Genomic DNA, 17,401 nt, shown 5'->3' on the forward strand with positions numbered 1-17,401 from the left:
AGCACTGGACCCTATGTGAATGTCAAAGACCAGTTGTCTCACTTGGTGCATAAAGTAACAAACTTGTGAAAATTTGAGTTCAATTGGTCGTAAAAGTTTCAAGAGAATAATGGAAGAAAAAAGTGCCCTTGTTGCACAATTTGTGTGCTTTCAGATGCTTGATTTAGCCCTCAAAATCAAATTCAAATATTCCAGTGAAAAATTACATCTTTCTCAAACACTACTTTCTTTCAGCAGGAGCTGTTTCTCACAAGGCTTTGTACTATCAAACAGCTCTCCATTACTAAGTAAGGCTTTATGCTAATAATTACTTTGAGTAATTACTTACAGTGTCCAGTGCCTTTATAGAGACATTACCAACATGAACTAATTTTGACCCAACATTAAATAACTTACTATTAAACTGTGTTGGAAGATCGATCCAAGTTTACTTTCGGCCATCAATGCCTGCTCTCTCCCACCACCATCCTGCGTATACTTGCGTCCATAGCCGCCTCATCCTCAAATTGCTATGTTAGCCATCTCTATAGTGGAGTCACACACCCTCACTTGTTCTCTTTCAGTCTCTTCCAATGAGGAGGCAATCCATTGCCAGCTTTCTCATGAATTCAGGAGTTATAAACTAGAAGATGTTATCAAAGTACTGCAAAAATCAAAGTTAAAAACAAAACAAAATCATAAGTAAACAAAAACTGAAAGGTTTTCAAAAATACTAAGAAGTAGTATACAACTCATGAATTGAAAGATGGAATGTTCTATTCAACGATGCGGAGACGAGTTGAATGGAACATTCCATCTTTAAATGAATAAAAGTATTTGCATTATTGCACGAACGAAAAACATTCATTACTTGTTTTACATAACATCCAAGTAGACCTTTGTCATTTTGATTGAAGAACACAACATTCAAAACAAATAAAGCAAAGGCCTACAATTTCTAATTGTGACATAACAACCATTTCTTTTGGTTCGGCCTGTTGGATTCAACCAACAGCTTGTGCGTATTTACAGCTTTTTTGTGATTCACCCGCCTCGCCGAAAAAGGCAAACTGTGATAGTTCAAGGGGGTCAAAGGAAAACCAGTAAATTTTCAGGTATAACTGTGTGGCTCACCATTTTCTAATGTTGAATCTTCCCAACCATATTCATTCCATAGAGAGCACATTGTAAAGCCCAAATTACCCACTCCAAAAGCAAAAAGTGCAATCCAAAAGCAATGTCCCTTTAAAGGCAGTGGACACTATTGGTAATTACTCAAAGTAATTAATAGCATAACACCCTAACTTGGTAATGAGTAATGGGGAGAGGTTGATAGTATAGAACATTGTGAGAAACGGTTCCCTCTGAAGTGACGTAGTTTTCGAGAAGTTTTTCACAAATTTGGTTTTGAGACCTCAAAAATAGAATTTGAGGTCTCGAAATCAAACAACTGAAGCAAATTCGTGTCACAAGGGTGTTTTTTCTTTCATACTTATCTCTCAACTTCTCTGACCAATTGAGATACATCAAGTGAGAAGACTGGTCTTTGACAATCACCGATAGTGTCCAGTGTCTTTAAGTGTAAGGTAATTCAACATTTGCCCATTTGGGCAACAAAAGCGTTTGTTATAATGTGAATCTGGGTGGAACATGTTCTAAAAAGTAGGGCTACAAACTATTTACACTAATGTGCTCAAATCTGTGTGGATTTCTTTTTACCTTGTGAACTAATGGTCTGCAAAAATTGTTCTACAAAAATAATAAAAAAAGGTAACCACACAGATTCCTGGTACATTTGTGTGGTTTATTAATAGTGCTTGCTAGGAAATTAGAAATTAAAATTTCTAGTTTCCCAGCAAGCACTATCTAAAGCCCAAACGCCCCTTCCAAATGCAGTGCGTCTTTGAGCTATCCACATTGCTTTTAGAATTGGCACTATGGCCTATGAAGCGTTTGTTTTAACAGCTATCTGGTTGGACGTTTCAATGTCATGTAAGATTATTGACACTAATGTGCCTCAAAACTATGAGGTTTTCCTTTTACTTTGTGAACTTTAAAGGTGGTGTCCCATATTTGGCTCAACAAAATGCCACTGTCGGACCATGTTAGTTCACAAAGTCAATGTAAAAACCACACATTTTGGAGTGAACCATTTTAATCTACTTTTAAAGGATCTTTCCAACAATATTCATCGCAAAACAACTGCGTGTTGCCCAAAGCCCACAATCCAAATGTAATGTGCCTCTTAAAGCATGTGGTAATTCAACTTAACTTTGTCAAAACCTTCTTAAAGAGACGCATTGATTTTAGATTGGGTGATTTGGGCTTTGAAAGTGTTGAAATTACATAAATCTTGTAGGAAACATAATCTAAAAGTAGTGCCTCAAAACTGTGTGGTTTTCCTCTTACTTTGTGAACTAAAATAGTTTACAATTTTGTGGTGTCCACAAATTGTCTCAAGAAAATGCAAAACTGTTAAAACTATAGTTGACAAAGTTAAAGATAAATCACACAACTTTGAGGCATCAATGAGTGAATCATTTCACAACTGCTTGTTTTAAGGCCAAAAGAGCTCATTCCAAATGCAATGTGTCTCTTTAAAAACAATGGACACTGTTGGTTATTCACAGTTGTTGTATCTCACCATATGCATAAAATAGCTCAATTGGTCGCCGAAGTTGCGTGATGTATTAATAAAATAAATAACACCCTGGTCACACAAAGTTGTGTGCTTTCAGATGCTTGCCTCCGAGACCTCAAATTCTAAATCTGAGGTGCCTCGAAATCAAATTCGTGGAAAATTACTTATTTCTCGAAAATTACGTCACTTCAGAGGGAGCTGTTTTTCACAATATTTTATACTATCCACCTCTTCCCATTACTCGTTACAAAGTAAGGTTTTATGCTCATAATAATTTTGAGTAATTACCAATGTGTCCACTGCCTTTAAGAGACACATTGTTTTTAGGGTTGGTGATTTGGGCTGAAACGTTTTTTAAAGACATCAATCTGGTATAAAACACAATTTAAAGATAGTGGGCACTATTGGTAATTACACTAAATAGTTGTTAGCATAAAACCTTACTTGGTAATGAGTAATGGGGAGAGATTGGTAGTAAAAAACATTTTGAGAAACGGCTTCCTCTGAAGTAACGTAGTTTTCAAGAAAGAAGTAATTTTCCACGACTTTGATTTTGAGACCTCAGATTTAGAATTTGAGGTCTCAAAATCAAGCATCTGAAAGCACACAACTTGGTGTGACAAGGGTGTTTTTTCATAATTATCTCGCAACTTTGATGACCGATTTGGCTCAAATTGTCACAGGTTTGTTATTTTATGCATATGTTGAGATACACCAAGTGAGAAGACTATCTTTGACCAATAGTGTCCATTGCCTTTAAAAGTAGTGTATATTTATTTACAGTGGTTTATCATCAAAAGTATGTGGTGTTCCTTTTATTGTGTAAACTTGAATGGTCCGCCATTTTGAGAAGTAACAAATTTGCTTTGACAAAATTGGTGTTAGTTCAAGAGTAAGGAAAAACAAAATGTCCATGTATTTTTGTGTGCATCGTCATTTTTAATTTTGCTGCTTCGCTCAAAAGCATTTGTGAATTGCATTTGGCAAAGGTTGAAACAAATATTTGAGTGACATGAAAACTGATGATGGTAATGTCTCTAAAGGCACTGGACCCTATTGGTAAATGTCAAAGACCAGTCGTCTCACTTGGTGCATAAAGTAACAAACCTGTGAAAATTTGAGTTCAATTGGTCGTAAAAGTTGCAAGAGAATAATGGAAGAAAAAAGTGCCCTTGTTGCACAATTTGTGTGCTTTCAGATGCTTGATTTCGCCCTCAAAATCAAATTCAAATATTCCAGTGAGAAATTACATCTTTCTCAAACACTACTTTCTTTCAGCAGGAGCTGTTTCTCACAATGCTTTGTACTATCAAACAGCTCTCCATACTCATAACTAAGTAAGGCTTTATGCTAATAATTACTTTGAGTAACTACTTACAGTGTCCAGTGCATTTATAGAGACATTACCATCATGAACTAATTTTGACCCAACATTAAATAACTTACTATTAAACTGTTTTGCAAGATCGATTCAAGTTTACTTGCGTCCATGGCCGCCTCATCCTCAAATTGCTATGTTAGCCATCTCTATAGTGAAGTCGCACACCCTCACTTGTTCTCTTTCAGTCTCTTCCAATGAGGAGGCAATCCATTGCCAGCTTTCTCATGAATTCAGGAGTTATAAACTAGAAGATGTTATCAAAGTACTGCAAAAATCAAAGTAAAAAAAACAAAATCATAAGTAAACAAAAACTGAAAAGTTTTCCAAAATACTAAGAAGTAGTATACAACTCATGAATTGAAAGATGGAATGTTCTATTCAACAATGCGGAGCCGAGTTGAATGGAACATTCCATCTTTAAATGAATGAAAGTATTTGCATTATTGCATGTACGAAAAGCATTCATTACTTGTTTTACATAACATCCAAGTAGACCTTTGTCATTTTGATTGAAGAACACAACATTCAAAACAAATGAAGCGAAGGCCTACAATTTCTAATTGTGACATAACAACCATTTCTTTTGGTTCGGCCTGTTGGATTCAACCAACAGCTTGTGTGTCTTACAGCTTTTTTGTGATTCGCTGGCCTCACTGAAAAAGGCAAACTGTGATAGTTCAAGGGGGTCAAAGGAAAACCAGTAAATTTTCAGGTATAATTGTGTGGCTCACCATTTTCTAATGTTGAATCTTCCCAACCATATTCATTTCATAGGGAGCACATTGTAAAGCCCAAATTACCCACTCCAAAAGCAAAAAGTGCAATCCAAAAGCAATGTCCCTTTAAAGGCAGTGGACACTATTGGTAATTACTCAAAGTAATTAATAGCATAACACCCTAACTTGGTAATGAGTAATGGGGAGAGGTTGATAGTATAGAACATTGTGAGAAACGGTTCCCTCTGAAGTGACGTAGTTTTTGATTAGTTTTTCAAAAGTTTGATTTTGAGACCTCAAAAATAGAATTTGAGATCTCAAAATCAAACAACTCAAAGCAAATTCGTGTCACAAGGGTGTTTTTTCTTTCATAATTATCTCTCAACTTCTACGACCAATTGAGATACATCAAGTGAGAAGACTGATCATTGACAATTACCAATAGTGTCCAGTGTCTTTAAGTGTAAGGTAATTCAACATTTGCCAATTTGGGCAACAAAAGCGTTAGTTATGATGTACAAGCACAACTGCTTGATTTAAGGCCAAAAGTGTTCGATCCAAATGCAATGTGTCTCTTTAAAGACATGGACACTGTTGGTTATTCACAGTTGTTGTATCTCACCATATGCATATGTCGCAGGTTTGTTATTTTATGCATATGTTGAGATACACCAAGTGAGAAGACTATCTTTGACCAATAGTGTCCATTGCCTTTAAAAGTAGTGTATATTTATTTACAGTGGTTTATCATCAAAAGTATGTGGTGTTCCTTTTACTGTGTAAACTTAAATGGTCCGCCATTTTGAGAAGTGCCAAATTTGCTTTGACAAAATTGGTGTCAGTTCAAGAGTATAAAAGGAAAAACAAAATGTCCATGTATTTTTGTGTGCATCGTCATTTTTAATTTTGCTGCTTCGCTCAAAAGCATTTGTGAATTGCATTTAGCAAACGTTGAAGCAAATATTTGAGTGACAGATGAAAACTGATGATGGTAATGTCTCTAAAGGCACTGGACCCTATTGGTAAATGTCAAAGACCAGTCGTCTCACTTGGTGCATAAAGTAACAAACCTGTGAAAGTTTGAAAGTTGCAAGAGAATAATGGAAGAAAAAAGTGCCCTTGTTGCACAATTTGTGTGCTTTCAGATGCTTGATTTTGCCCTCAAAATCAAATACAAATATTCCAGTGAGAAATTACATCTTTCTCAAACACTACTTACTTTCAGCAGGAGCCGTTTCTCACAATGCTTTGTACTATCAAACAGCTCTCCATACTCATAACTAAGTAAGGCTTTATGCTAATAATTACTTTGAGTAATTACTTACAGTGTCCAGGGGTCAATTTCACAAAGAGTTAGGACTAGTCCTAACTTAGGACTAGTCCTAACTTAGGACTAGTCCTAAGAGATATCAAAAACGTACATCTAGTCCTAAGTTAGGACTAGTAACTCGTCCTAATTCAAGAAAAGACTAGTCCTAACTCTTTGTGAAATCCACCCCAGTGCCTTTATTAGAGACATTACCAACATAAACTAATTTTGACCCAACATTAAATAACTTACTATTGAACTGTTTTGGAAGATCGATTCAAGTTTACTTTTGGCCATCAATGCCTGGTCTCTCCCACCACCATTCGGCGTATACTTGCGTCCATGGCCGCCTCATCCTCAAATTGCTATGTTAGCCATCTCTATAGTGGAGTCGCACACCCTCACTTGTTCTCTTTCAGTCTCTTCCAATGACGAGGCAATCCATTGCCAGCTTTCTCATGAATTCAGGAGTTATAAACTAGAAGATGTTATCAAAGTACTGCAAAAATCAAAGTAAAAAAAACAAAATCATAAGTAAACAAAAACTGAAAAGTTTTCCAAAATACTAAGAAGTAGTATACAACTCATGAATTGAAAGATGGAATGTTCTATTCAACAATGCGGAGCCGAGTTGAATGGAACATTCCATCTTGAAATGAATGAAAGTATTTGCATTATTGCATGTACGAAAAGCATTCATTACTTGTTTTACATAACATCCAAGTAGACCTTTGTCATTTTGATTGAAGAACACAACATTCAAAACAAATGAAGCGAAGGCCTACAATTTCTAATTGTGACATAACAACCATTTCTTTTGGTTCGGCCTGTTGGATTCAACCAACAGCTTGTGTGTCTTACAGCTTTTTTGTGATTCGCTGGCCTCACTGAAAAAGGCAAACTGTGATAGTTCAAGGGGGTCAAAGGAAAACCAGTAAATTTTCAGGTATAATTGTGTGGCTCACCATTTTCTAATGTTGAATCTTCCCAACCCTATTCATTCCATAGAGAGCACATTGTTAAGCCCAAATTTACACTCCAAAAGCAAAAAGCGCAATCCAAAAGCAATGTCCCTTTAAAGGCAGTGGACACTATTGGTAATTACTCAAAGTAATTAATAGCATAACACCCTAACTTGGTAATGAGTAATGGGGAGAGGTTGATAGTATAGAACATTGTGAGAAACGGTTCCCTCTGAAGTGACGTAGTTTTTGATTAGTTTTTCAAAAGTTTGATTTTGAGACCTCAAAAATAGAATTTGAGATCTCAAAATCAAACAACTCAAAGCAAATTCGTGTCACAAGGGTGTTTTTTCTTTCATAATTATCTCTCAACTTCTACGACCAATTGAGATACATCAAGTGAGAAGACTGATCATTGACAATTACCAATAGTGTCCAGTGTCTTTAAGTGTAAGGTAATTCAACATTTGCCAATTTGGGCAACAAAAGCGTTAGTTATGATGTACAAGCACAACTGCTTGATTTAAGGCCAAAAGTGTTCGATCCAAATGCAATGTGTCTCTTTAAAGACATGGACACTGTTGGTTATTCACAGTTGTTGTATCTCACCATATGCATATGTCGCAGGTTTGTTATTTTATGCATATGTTGAGATACACCAAGTGAGAAGACTATCTTTGACCAATAGTGTCCATTGCCTTTAAAAGTAGTGTATATTTATTTACAGTGGTTTATCATCAAAAGTATGTGGTGTTCCTTTTACTGTGTAAACTTAAATGGTCCGCCATTTTGAGAAGTGCCAAATTTGCTTTGACAAAATTGGTGTCAATTCAAGAGTATAAAAGGAAAAACAAAATGTCCATGTATTTTTGTGTGCATCGTCATTTTTAATTTTGCTGCTTCGCTCAAAAGCATTTGTGAATTGCATTTAGCAAACGTTCAGGGCAAATATTTGAGTGACAGATGAAAACTGATGATGGTAATGTCTCTAAAGGCACTGGACCCTATTGGTAAATGTCAAAGACCAGTCGTCTCACTTGGTGCATAAAGTAACAAACCTGTGAAAGTTTGAGTTCAATTGGTCGTAAAAGTTGCAAGAGAATAATGGAAGAAAAAAGTACCCTTGTTGCACAATATGTGTGCTTTCAGATGCTTTATTTCGCCCTCAAAATCAAATTCAAATATTCCAGTGAGAAATTACATCTTTCTCAAACACTACTTTCTTTCAGCAGGAGCTGTTTCTCACAATGCTTTGTACTATCAAACAGCTCTCCATACTCATAACTAAGTAAGGCTTTATGCTAATAATTACTTTGAGTAATTACTTACAGTGTCCAGTGCCTTTATAGAGACATTACTAACATGAACTAATTTTGACCCAACATTAAATAACTTACTATTAAACTGTGTTGGAAGATCGATCCAAGTTTACTTTCGGCCATCAACACCTGCTCTCTCCCACCACCATTCGGCGTATACTTGCGTCCATGGCCGCCTCATCCTCAAATTGCTATGTTAGCCATCTCTATAGTGGAGTCGCACACCCTCACTTGTTCTCTTTCAGTCTCTTCCAATGACGAGGCAATCCATTGCCAGCTTTCTCATGAATTCAGGAGTTATAAACTAGAAGATGTTATCAAAGTACTGCAAAAATCAAAGTAAAAAAAAAACCAAAATCATAAGTAAACAAAAACTGAAAAGTTTTCCAAAATACTAAGAAGTAGTATACAACTCATGAATTGAAAGATGGAATGTTCTATTCAAAGGTGCGGAGCCGAGTTGAATGGAACATTCCATCTTTAAATGAATAAAAGTATTTGCATTATTGCACGAACGAAAAACACTCATTACTTGTTTTACATAACATCCAAGTAGACCATTGTCATTTTGATTGAAGAACACAACACTCAAAACAAATAAAGCTAAGGCCTACAATTTCTAATTGTGACATAACAACCATTTCTTTTGGTTCAGCCTGTTGGATTCAACCAACAGCTTGCGCGTTCTTACAGCTTTTTTTGTTATTTAAGCAGACGGCAAATGTATTATGTGCCTTGCAGTAACACAGCTGCATTACACAAGACACGCGCACGCAGTGATGTTTTAGGCACAGTGCAATAGTTCTAATTGGTTGGATAGAAAAATGTACAGTGAATGGAATGAAACATGCATGATGAGTGATGTAGCGTGCGACAGTACTTTCATTTGCTATTATGTGACGGACAACTCTCCAGTCAAATGGCAAGGATCTGCTTGGGGTGTTATATAAAGAGAATTATTGGTTACCCTACCACACTATAGCTCAACAAGCTTTTCCAACCCCTCAACTTGATTATGGAAACATTCTAAACTTCCCATCTGTTCATCTTAATTCCACTGTTGACTTTGTGTATTTCACCAAATATGAAATGGTTCAATACAGACAAAATTACAATAGTTTTGGCCTTGAGCACTTTTATGTTAGTGTAGGATCAACACGTAGATATGACATTGCTGTAAATACAAACAAAATGAAAACAGATTTTACATAAACACCACCATTACCTTCTCTAAAGCTTCTTCATAGACAAGTATGTAATTCACCTGTTCCACCAGCACTCATGCCCACATACTGATGCCCTTTTAAAAATGTGTTTGACCTTTCACTTATGATTTTGTTTTATTAATACTTCTTAGCAGTATTACCTGAGCATTCCAGTGTCGCTAGACAAAGTTTGAGCAGAAAGCAAACAGTTGAAGAGGTTTTTAATCATCTCATTCTCCTATGTGTTTGTCATGCCACGCCTCTAATGTAGACCTGTAAAGGAAACAGCATTATTTTAGAACTTCAAAAGTTCCTCAGACAGGGTTTCAACATTGATAGAAACAAAATTTTGAATTTTGGATTCACTTATACCAAGGTCATACTGCTACATACTGTATCGGTTTGCAGCCTGTTCTAACATTTACATACTTACATCCACAGTAGGTTGTCATCAGGTGAGCAAATGACGCAGCTGCAGCCTTAACCCTGCCATTGAGCTCTGCATCTAGGGTGTTTCCAACTGCGAGAGTGGAGCCAAGGTACTTGAACGTTTGGACGACGTCGAGTGGGCTCCGATCCAGCAGAATGTCAGGCTCCATGGGGGTTTGACCAGGAGCAGGTTGATATAGCATCTCTGTCTTCTTGATGTTGGTTTACAGCCCGAAGGCACTTGCTGATGATTGTGCAAAGCGGCACAGGATTTCTTGAATGTCAGGATGTGAGTAAGCTACCAGTGCAGTGACTTCGGCATACAGGAGATTGAGAGACATCTCTCAAGGGTTCTTCGGTGAGAATGCAGCCGTGATAGATTTAACAGGCCACCGTCCGATCTGGTGCGGATGTACATGCCATTGGTGAGGTCTTGACATATGTCCTTGATCACTGCTGTTAGGAAGAGAGCAAAAAGAGTAGGTGCAAGCAAAAGACTTGTTTGACTCCATGCTACACGTCAAAGGGTTAATATCTTTCGCTAGCCACCGAGACACTCGCCTTCAGGTCGGTGTGAAAAGCCTTGATGAGGGCGGTTAGCTTTGGAGGGCAACTATACTTCTCAAGACTGCGCTGGAGTGTGTCTCTGCTGAGGAAACTGCACTGACTTTCTGGAAGCACTTCTTCACATATGCACTGCAGGCGAGATAGGATTATTTTTGCCAGGATTTTACCAGCGATGGATAGCAGCGAGAAACCTTGATGGTTCCCACAGCTGAGCCGGGTCACCTTTACGCTTGTAGACATTAGTTATAGTGGCGTCCTTGAAGTCTTGAAGTAGCTCACCCATCAATAAAGAGGTCCTGCAGAACAGCCTGGAGCACTGGTCCACCCTTCTTGAAGATCTCAGCGGGGACGCCATCTGCGCCAGGAGCTTTTCCTGAGCTGGTGTTCTTGATAGCTTTGGCGAGCTCATCCATGGTCGGTGGGTGGTCTAGCTCGCTGGTCTAGCTCTATTCGGTCAATCGCTTCCTCATCAGCGCGAGATGGTTGGTTGAGTATATTACAAAAACGGTCTTTCCACCGTCGCAGTATGTCTTCTGGTTGACGTGTACAGCTGTTCATTGTCCGGGCTAAGAACAGGATTTGTTCCGCACTGTGTCGGGCCACAGATTTCCTTTAGACAGTCATAAAAGGCCTTAGCATTGTTAGTGTCCGCAAAGCTTTGCAGCTCTTCAGCCTTTCTCCTCAGCCACCAGTTGTTTATCATATCCCGAGTTGCTGCTTGTACCTTTGCCTTGGCAGCTTTGCAACTTGATGGTTATGCTACGGGTAGCTCTGCCTGACAGTACTTGTTGACGGCATGCATATTCTTACCTCACCTACTCAGGTTTGAATTCAGAGTTTTCCTTCTCCTAGATGGGCTGCCTTCCTAGGCTTACGAGCCCCATCTGCCCGGAGCAATCTGGTTTTAAGGCGCCAGAAACCCGCCATCACACCTCTGCCCACAGTTCGCAACAGGGATCGGCACGTGAAGCCGGGCAGTAGGAGTTTGACTAGGAGAGGCTGTTGGAGACGCTGACCATCTGGGACATTTCATAGGTGTGAAGTGGCTCAGTACATGCACACATTCCCGGTCAATCCTAGCCCTTAGACCCCCGGGTTAGTAGAGGGTAAGAGGGTTAGAGGGTTAAAGGGTTAGAGAGTTAGAGGGTTAGAGGGTTAGAGGTTTAGGGGTTAGGTGGTTAAGGGGTTATGGGATTATGGGATAAGAGGGTTAGAAGGTTAGAGGGTTAGAGGGTTAGAGGGCAGGGTTAGAGGGCTAGAGGGTTAGGGTTAGGGTTATAGGGTTAGGGGGTAAGAGCGTTAGGGTGTTGGGGGGTAAAAAGTTAGAGGGTTAGAGAGTTAGAGGGTTATAGGGTAAGAGCGTTAGAGGGTTAGAGGGTTATATGGTTAGATGGTGAGGGGGTTAGAGGGTTAGAGGGTTAGAGGGTTAGAGAGTTAGAGAGTTAGCGGGTTAAAGGGTTAAAGGGTAGGAGGGTTAGAAGGTTAGAGGGTTAGAGGTTTAGAGGTTTAGAGGTTTGGGGGTTAGAGGGTTTGGGGTTATAATTAGCGGGTTAGGGGGTTAAGGGGTTAGGGGATTAAGGGGTTAGAGGGTTAGAGGGTTAGAGGGCAGGGTAAGAGGATTAGAGGGTAAGGGTTATAGGGTTATATGGCTAGGGGGTAGGGGGTTAGATCATTAGGGAGTTAGAGGGTTAGAGGGCAGGGTTAGAGGGCAGGGTTAGAGGGTTAGAGTGTTAGAGGGTTATTGGGTTAGAGGTTTAGAGGTTAGGTGGTTAAGGGGTTATGGGATTATGGGATTAGAGGGTTAGAGGGTTAGAAGGTTAGAGGGTTAGAGGGTTAGAGGTTTAGGGGTTAGGTGGTTATGGGGTTATGGGATTATGGGGTTAGAGGGTTAGAAGGTTAGAGGGTTAGAGGGTTAGAGGGTTAGAGGGTTAGAGGGTTAGAGGGCTAGAGGGTTAGAGGGCTAGAGGGTTAGGGTTAGAGGGTTAGGGGGTAAGAGCGTTAGGGTGTTGGGGGGTAAAAGGTTAGAGGGTTAGAGAGTTAGAGAGTTAGAGAGTTAGAGGGTTATAGGGTAAGAGCGATAGAGGGTTAGAGGGTTAGAGGGTTAGAGAGTTAGAGGGTTAAAGGGTTAAAGGGTAGGAGGGTTAGAAGGTTAGAGGGTTAGAGGTTTAGAGGTTTGGGGGTTAAGGGTTTGGGGTTATAATTAGCGGGTTGGGGGTTAAGGGGTTAGGGGATTAGGGGGTTAGAGGGTTAGAGGGTTAAAGGGTTAGAGGGCAGGGTAAGAGGATTAGAGGGTAAGGGTTATAGGGTTATATGGCTAGGGGGTAGGGGGTTAGATCATTAGGGAGTTAGAGGGTTAGAGGGCAGGGTTAAAGGGCAGGGTTAGAGGGTTAGAGTGTTAGAGGGTTATTGGGTTAGGGGGTTAGGGGGTTAGGGGGTTAGGGGTTAGGGGTTAGGGTTATTGGGTTAGGGGGTTTGGGGGTTAAGGGGTTAGAGGTTAGAGGGTTAGAGAGTTAGAGGGTTAGGGGGTAGGAAGGTTAGAGGGTTGGAGGGTTAGAGGGTTTGAGAGTTAGAGGGTTATAGGTTTAGGGGTTAGGTGGTTAAGGGGTTATGGGATTATGGGATTAGAGGGTTAGAGGGTTAGAAGGTTAGAGGGTTAGAGGGTTAGAGGGCAGGGTTAGAGGGTTAGGGTTAGGGTTATAGGGTTAGGGGGTAAGAGCGTTAGGGTGTTGGGGGGTAAAAAGGTTAGAGGGTTAGAGGGTTAGAGGGTTAGAGAGTTAGAGGGTTATTGGGTAAGAGCGTTAGAGGGTTAGAGGGTTATATGGTTAGATGGTTAGATGGTTAGATGGTGAGAGGGTTAGAGGGTTAGAGGGTTAGAGAGTTAGAGGGTTAAAGGGTTAAAGGGTAGGAGGGTTAGAAGGTTAGAAGGTTAGAGGTTTAGAGGTTTGGGGGTTAGAGGGTTTGGGGTTATAATTAGCGGGTTAGGGGGTTAAGGGGTTAGGGGATAAGGGGGTTAGAGGGTTAAGGGTTAGAGGGCAGGGTAAGAGGATTAGAGGGTAAGGGTTATAGAGTTATATGGCTAGGGGGTAGGGGGTTAGATCATTAGGGAGTTAGAGGGTTAGAGGGCAGGGTTAGAGGGCAGGGTTAGAGGGTTAGAGTGTTAGAGGGTTATTGGGTTATTGGGTTATTGGGTTATTGGGTTATTGGGTTAGGGGGTTAAGGGGTTAGGGGTAAGAGGGTTGGAGAGTTAGAGGGTTAGGGGGTAGGAAGGTTAGACGTTGGAGGGTTAGAGGGTTAGAGAGTTAGAGGGTTATAGGGTAGAAGGGTTAGAAGGTTAGAGGGCTAGATGTTTAGAAGTTTGGGAGTTAGGGGGTTAGGGGGTTAGAGGGTTAGAGGGTTGGGGGTTAGGTGGTTAGAGGGTTAGAGGGTTAGAGGGTTAGAGGGTTAGAGGGTTAGAGGGTTAGATGGCAGGGTTAGAGGGTTAGAGGGTTATTGGGTAAGGGGGTTAGGGGTTCGAGGGTTAGGGTTATTGGGTTAAGGGGTTAGGGGGTTAGGGGGGTTAGAGGGTTAGAGGTTTAGAGGTTTGGGGGTTAGAGGGTTTGGGGTTATAATTAGCGGGTTAGGGGGTTAAGGGGTTAGGGGATAAGGGGGTTAGAGGGTTAAAGGGTTAGAGGGCAGGGTAAGAGGATTAGAGGGTAAGGGTTATAGAGTTATATGGCTAGGGGGTAGGGGGTTAGATCATTAGGGAGTTAGAGGGTTAGAGGGCAGGGTTAGAGGGCAGGGTTAGAGGGTTAGAGTGTTAGAGGGTTATTGGGTTATTGGGTTATTGGATTATTGGGTTAGGGGGTTAGGGGTTAGGAGTTAGGGGGTTAGGGTTATTGGGTTAGGGGGTTAGGGGTTAAGGGGTTAGGGGTAAGAGGGTTGGAGAGTTAGAGGGTTAGGGGGTAGGAAGGTTAGACGTTGGAGGGTTAGAGGGTTAGAGAGTTAGAGGGTTATAGGGTAGGAGGGTTAGAAGGTTAGAGGGCTAGATGTTTAGAAGTTTGGGAGTTAGGGGGTTAGGGGGTTAGGGGGTTAGAGGGTTAGAGGGTTGGGGGTTAGGTGGTTAGAGGGTTAGAGGGTTAGAGGGTTAGAGGGCAGGGTTAGAGGGTTAGATGGTTATTGGGTAAGGGGGTTAGGGGTTCGAGGGTTAGGTTATTGGGTTAAGGGGTTAGGGGGTTAGGGGTTAGAGGTTAGAGGGTTAGAGGGTTAGAGGGTTAGGAGGGTTAGGGGTTAGGGGGTTAGAGGGTTAAAGGGTTAGGGGGTTAGAGGGTTAGAGGGTTATAGGGTAGGAGGGTTAGAAGGTTAGAGGGTTATAGGGTAGGAGGGTTAGAAGGTTAGAGGGTTAGATGTTTAGAAGTTTGGGGGTTAGGGGGTTAGGGGGTTATAATTAGGTGGTTAGGGGGTTGAGGGTTAGGGGGTTAGAGGGTTAGAGGGTTAGAGGGTTAGAGGGTTAGAGGGTTAGGGGGTTAGAGGGTTATTGGGTTAAGGGGTTAGGGGTTAGAGGGTTAGGGTAATTGGGTTAAGGGGTTAGGGGGTTAAGGGTTAGGAGTTAGAGGGTTAGAGAGTAAGAGGGTTAGAGGGCTAGAGGGTTAGAGGGTTAGAGGGTTAGAGGGGTTAGGGGGGTTAGAGGGTTAGAGGGTTAGGGGGTTAGAGGGTTAGGGGTTAGATGTTTAGAAGTTTAGAAGTTTGGGGGTTAGGGGGTTATAATTAGGTGGTAAGGAGGTTGAGGGGTTAGGGGATTAGGGGTTAGAGGGTTAGAGGGTTAGGGGGTTAAAGGGTTATTGGGTTAGGGGGTTAGGGGTTAGAGGGTTAGGGTTATTGGGTTAAGGGGTTAGGGGGTTAAGGGGTAAGGGGTTAGAGGGTTAGAGAGTTAGAGGGTTAGAGAGTTAGAGGGTTAGAGGGTTAGAGGGTTAGAGGGTTAGAGGGTTAGGGGGTTGAAGGGTTATTGGGTTAGGGGTTAGAGGGTTAGGGTTATTGGGTTAAGGGGTTAGGGGGTTAAGGGGTTAGGGGTTAGAGGGTTAGAGAGTTAGAGGGTTAGAAAGTTAGAGGGTTAGAGGGTTAGAGGGTTAGAGGGTTAGAGGGTTAGAGGGTTAGAGGGTTAGAGGGTTAGAGGGTTAGAGGGTTAGGGGGGGTGAGAGGGTTAGAGGGTTACAGAGTTAGAGGGTTATAGGGTAGGAGGGTTAGAAGGTTAGAGGGTTAGATGTTTAGAAGTTTGGGGATTAGGGGGTTAGGGGGTTATATTTAGGTGGTTAGGGGGTTGAGGGGTTAGGGGATTAGGGGGTTAGAGGGTTAGAGGGTTAGAGGGTTAGAGGGTTAGAGGGTTAGATGGGTTAGGGGGTTAGAGGATTATTGGGTTAGGGGGTTAGGGGTTAGAGGGTTAGGGTAATTGGGTTAAGGGGTTAGGGGTTAGGAGTTAGAGGGTTAGAGAGTAAGAGGGTTAGAGGGTTAGAGGGTTAGAGGGTTAGAGGGTTAGGGGGGGTTAGAGGGTTAGAGGGTTAGGGGGTTAGAGGGTTATTGGGTAGGAGGGTTAGAAGGTTAGAGGGTTAGATGTTTAGAAGTTTAGAAGTTTGGGGGTTAGGGGGTTATAATTAGGTGGTTAGGGGGTTGAGGGGTTAGGGGATTAGGGGGTTAGAGGGTTAGAGGGTTAGGGGGTTAAAGGGTTATTGGGTTAGGGGGTTAGGGGTTAGAAGGTTAGGGTTATTGGGTTAAGGGGTTAGGGGGTTAAGGGGTTAGGGGTTAGAGGGTTAGAGAGTTAGAGGGTTAGAGAGTTAGAGGGTTAGAGGGTTAGGGGGGGTTAGAGGGTTAGAGAGTTCGAGGGTTATAGGGTTGGGGGTTAGGGGGGTTAGAGGGTTAAAGGGTTAGGGGGTTAGAGGGTTAGAGGGTTATAGGGTAGGAGGGTTAGAAGGTTAGAGGGTTAGATGTTTAGAAGTTTGGGGGTTAGGGGGTTAGGGGGTTATAATTAGGTGGTTAGGGGGTTGAGGGGTTAGGGGATTAGGGGGTTAGAGGGTTAAAGGGTTAGAGGGTTATTGGGTTATTGGGTAAGATGGTTAAGGGGTTAAGGGGTTAGGGGTTAGAGGGTTAGAGGGTTAGAGAGTTAGACGGTTAGAGGGTTAGAGGGTAAGAGGGTTAGAGAGTTAGAGGGTTAGAGGGTTAGAGGGTTAGGGGTTAGAGGGTTAGAGGGTTAGGGGTTAGGGGTTAGAGGGTTAGAGGGTTAGAGGGTTAGAGGGTTTGAGGGTCAGGGGGTTAGAGGGTTAGAGGGTTAGAGGGTTAAGGGGTTAGGTGGTTAGAGGGTTAGAGGGTTAGAGATTTAGAGGGTTAGAGGGTTAGAGGGTTAGGGGGTTAGAGGGTTATTGGGTTAGGGGGTTAGAAAGTTAGAGGGTTAGAGGGTTAGAGGGTTAGAGGGTTAGAGGGTTAGAGGGTTAGAGGGGTTTAGGGGGTTAGAGGGTTAGAGGGTAGGGGGTTAGAGAGTTATTGGGTTAGGGGGCTAGGGGTTAGAGGGTTAGGGTTATTGGGTTATAGGGTAGGAGGGTTAGAAGGTTAGAGGGTTAGATTTTTAGAAGTTTGGGGGTTAGGGGGTTATAATTTAGGTGGTTAGAGGGTTGAGGGGTTAGGAGTTTAGGGGGTTAGAAGGTTATAGGGTTATAGGGTAGGAGGGTTAGAAGGTTAGAGGGTTAGATTTTTAGAAGTTTGGGGGTTAGGGGGTTATAATTTAGGGGGCTAGGGGTTAGAGGGTTAGGGTTATTGGGTTATGGGTAGGAGGGTTAGAAGGTTAGAGGGTTAGATTTTTAGAAGTTTGGGGGTTAGGGGGTTATAATTTAGGTGGTTAGAGGGTTGAGGGGTTAGGAGTTTAGGGGGTT

At 41.7% G+C, this 17,401-nt stretch overlaps 1 long non-coding RNA gene across 1 annotated transcript; it reads right to left on the minus strand.

The window, feature by feature from the left end:
• Positions 1–343: 343 nt before the first annotated feature.
• On the minus strand, positions 344–6,519 carry LOC139949302 (uncharacterized). Its single transcript, XR_011787545.1, has 3 exons — positions 6,279–6,519; positions 4,067–4,266; positions 344–643 (listed from the first exon to the last, which is right to left on the minus strand). It is a non-coding gene; the product is annotated as an uncharacterized lncRNA (long non-coding RNA).
• Between the last annotated feature and the right edge of the window lie 10,882 nt (positions 6,520–17,401).

The sequence above is a fragment of the Asterias amurensis genome, chromosome 2, assembly GCF_032118995.1.
Source record: "Asterias amurensis chromosome 2, ASM3211899v1".
NCBI classification, from domain to species: Eukaryota; Metazoa; Echinodermata; class Asteroidea; order Forcipulatida; family Asteriidae; genus Asterias; species Asterias amurensis.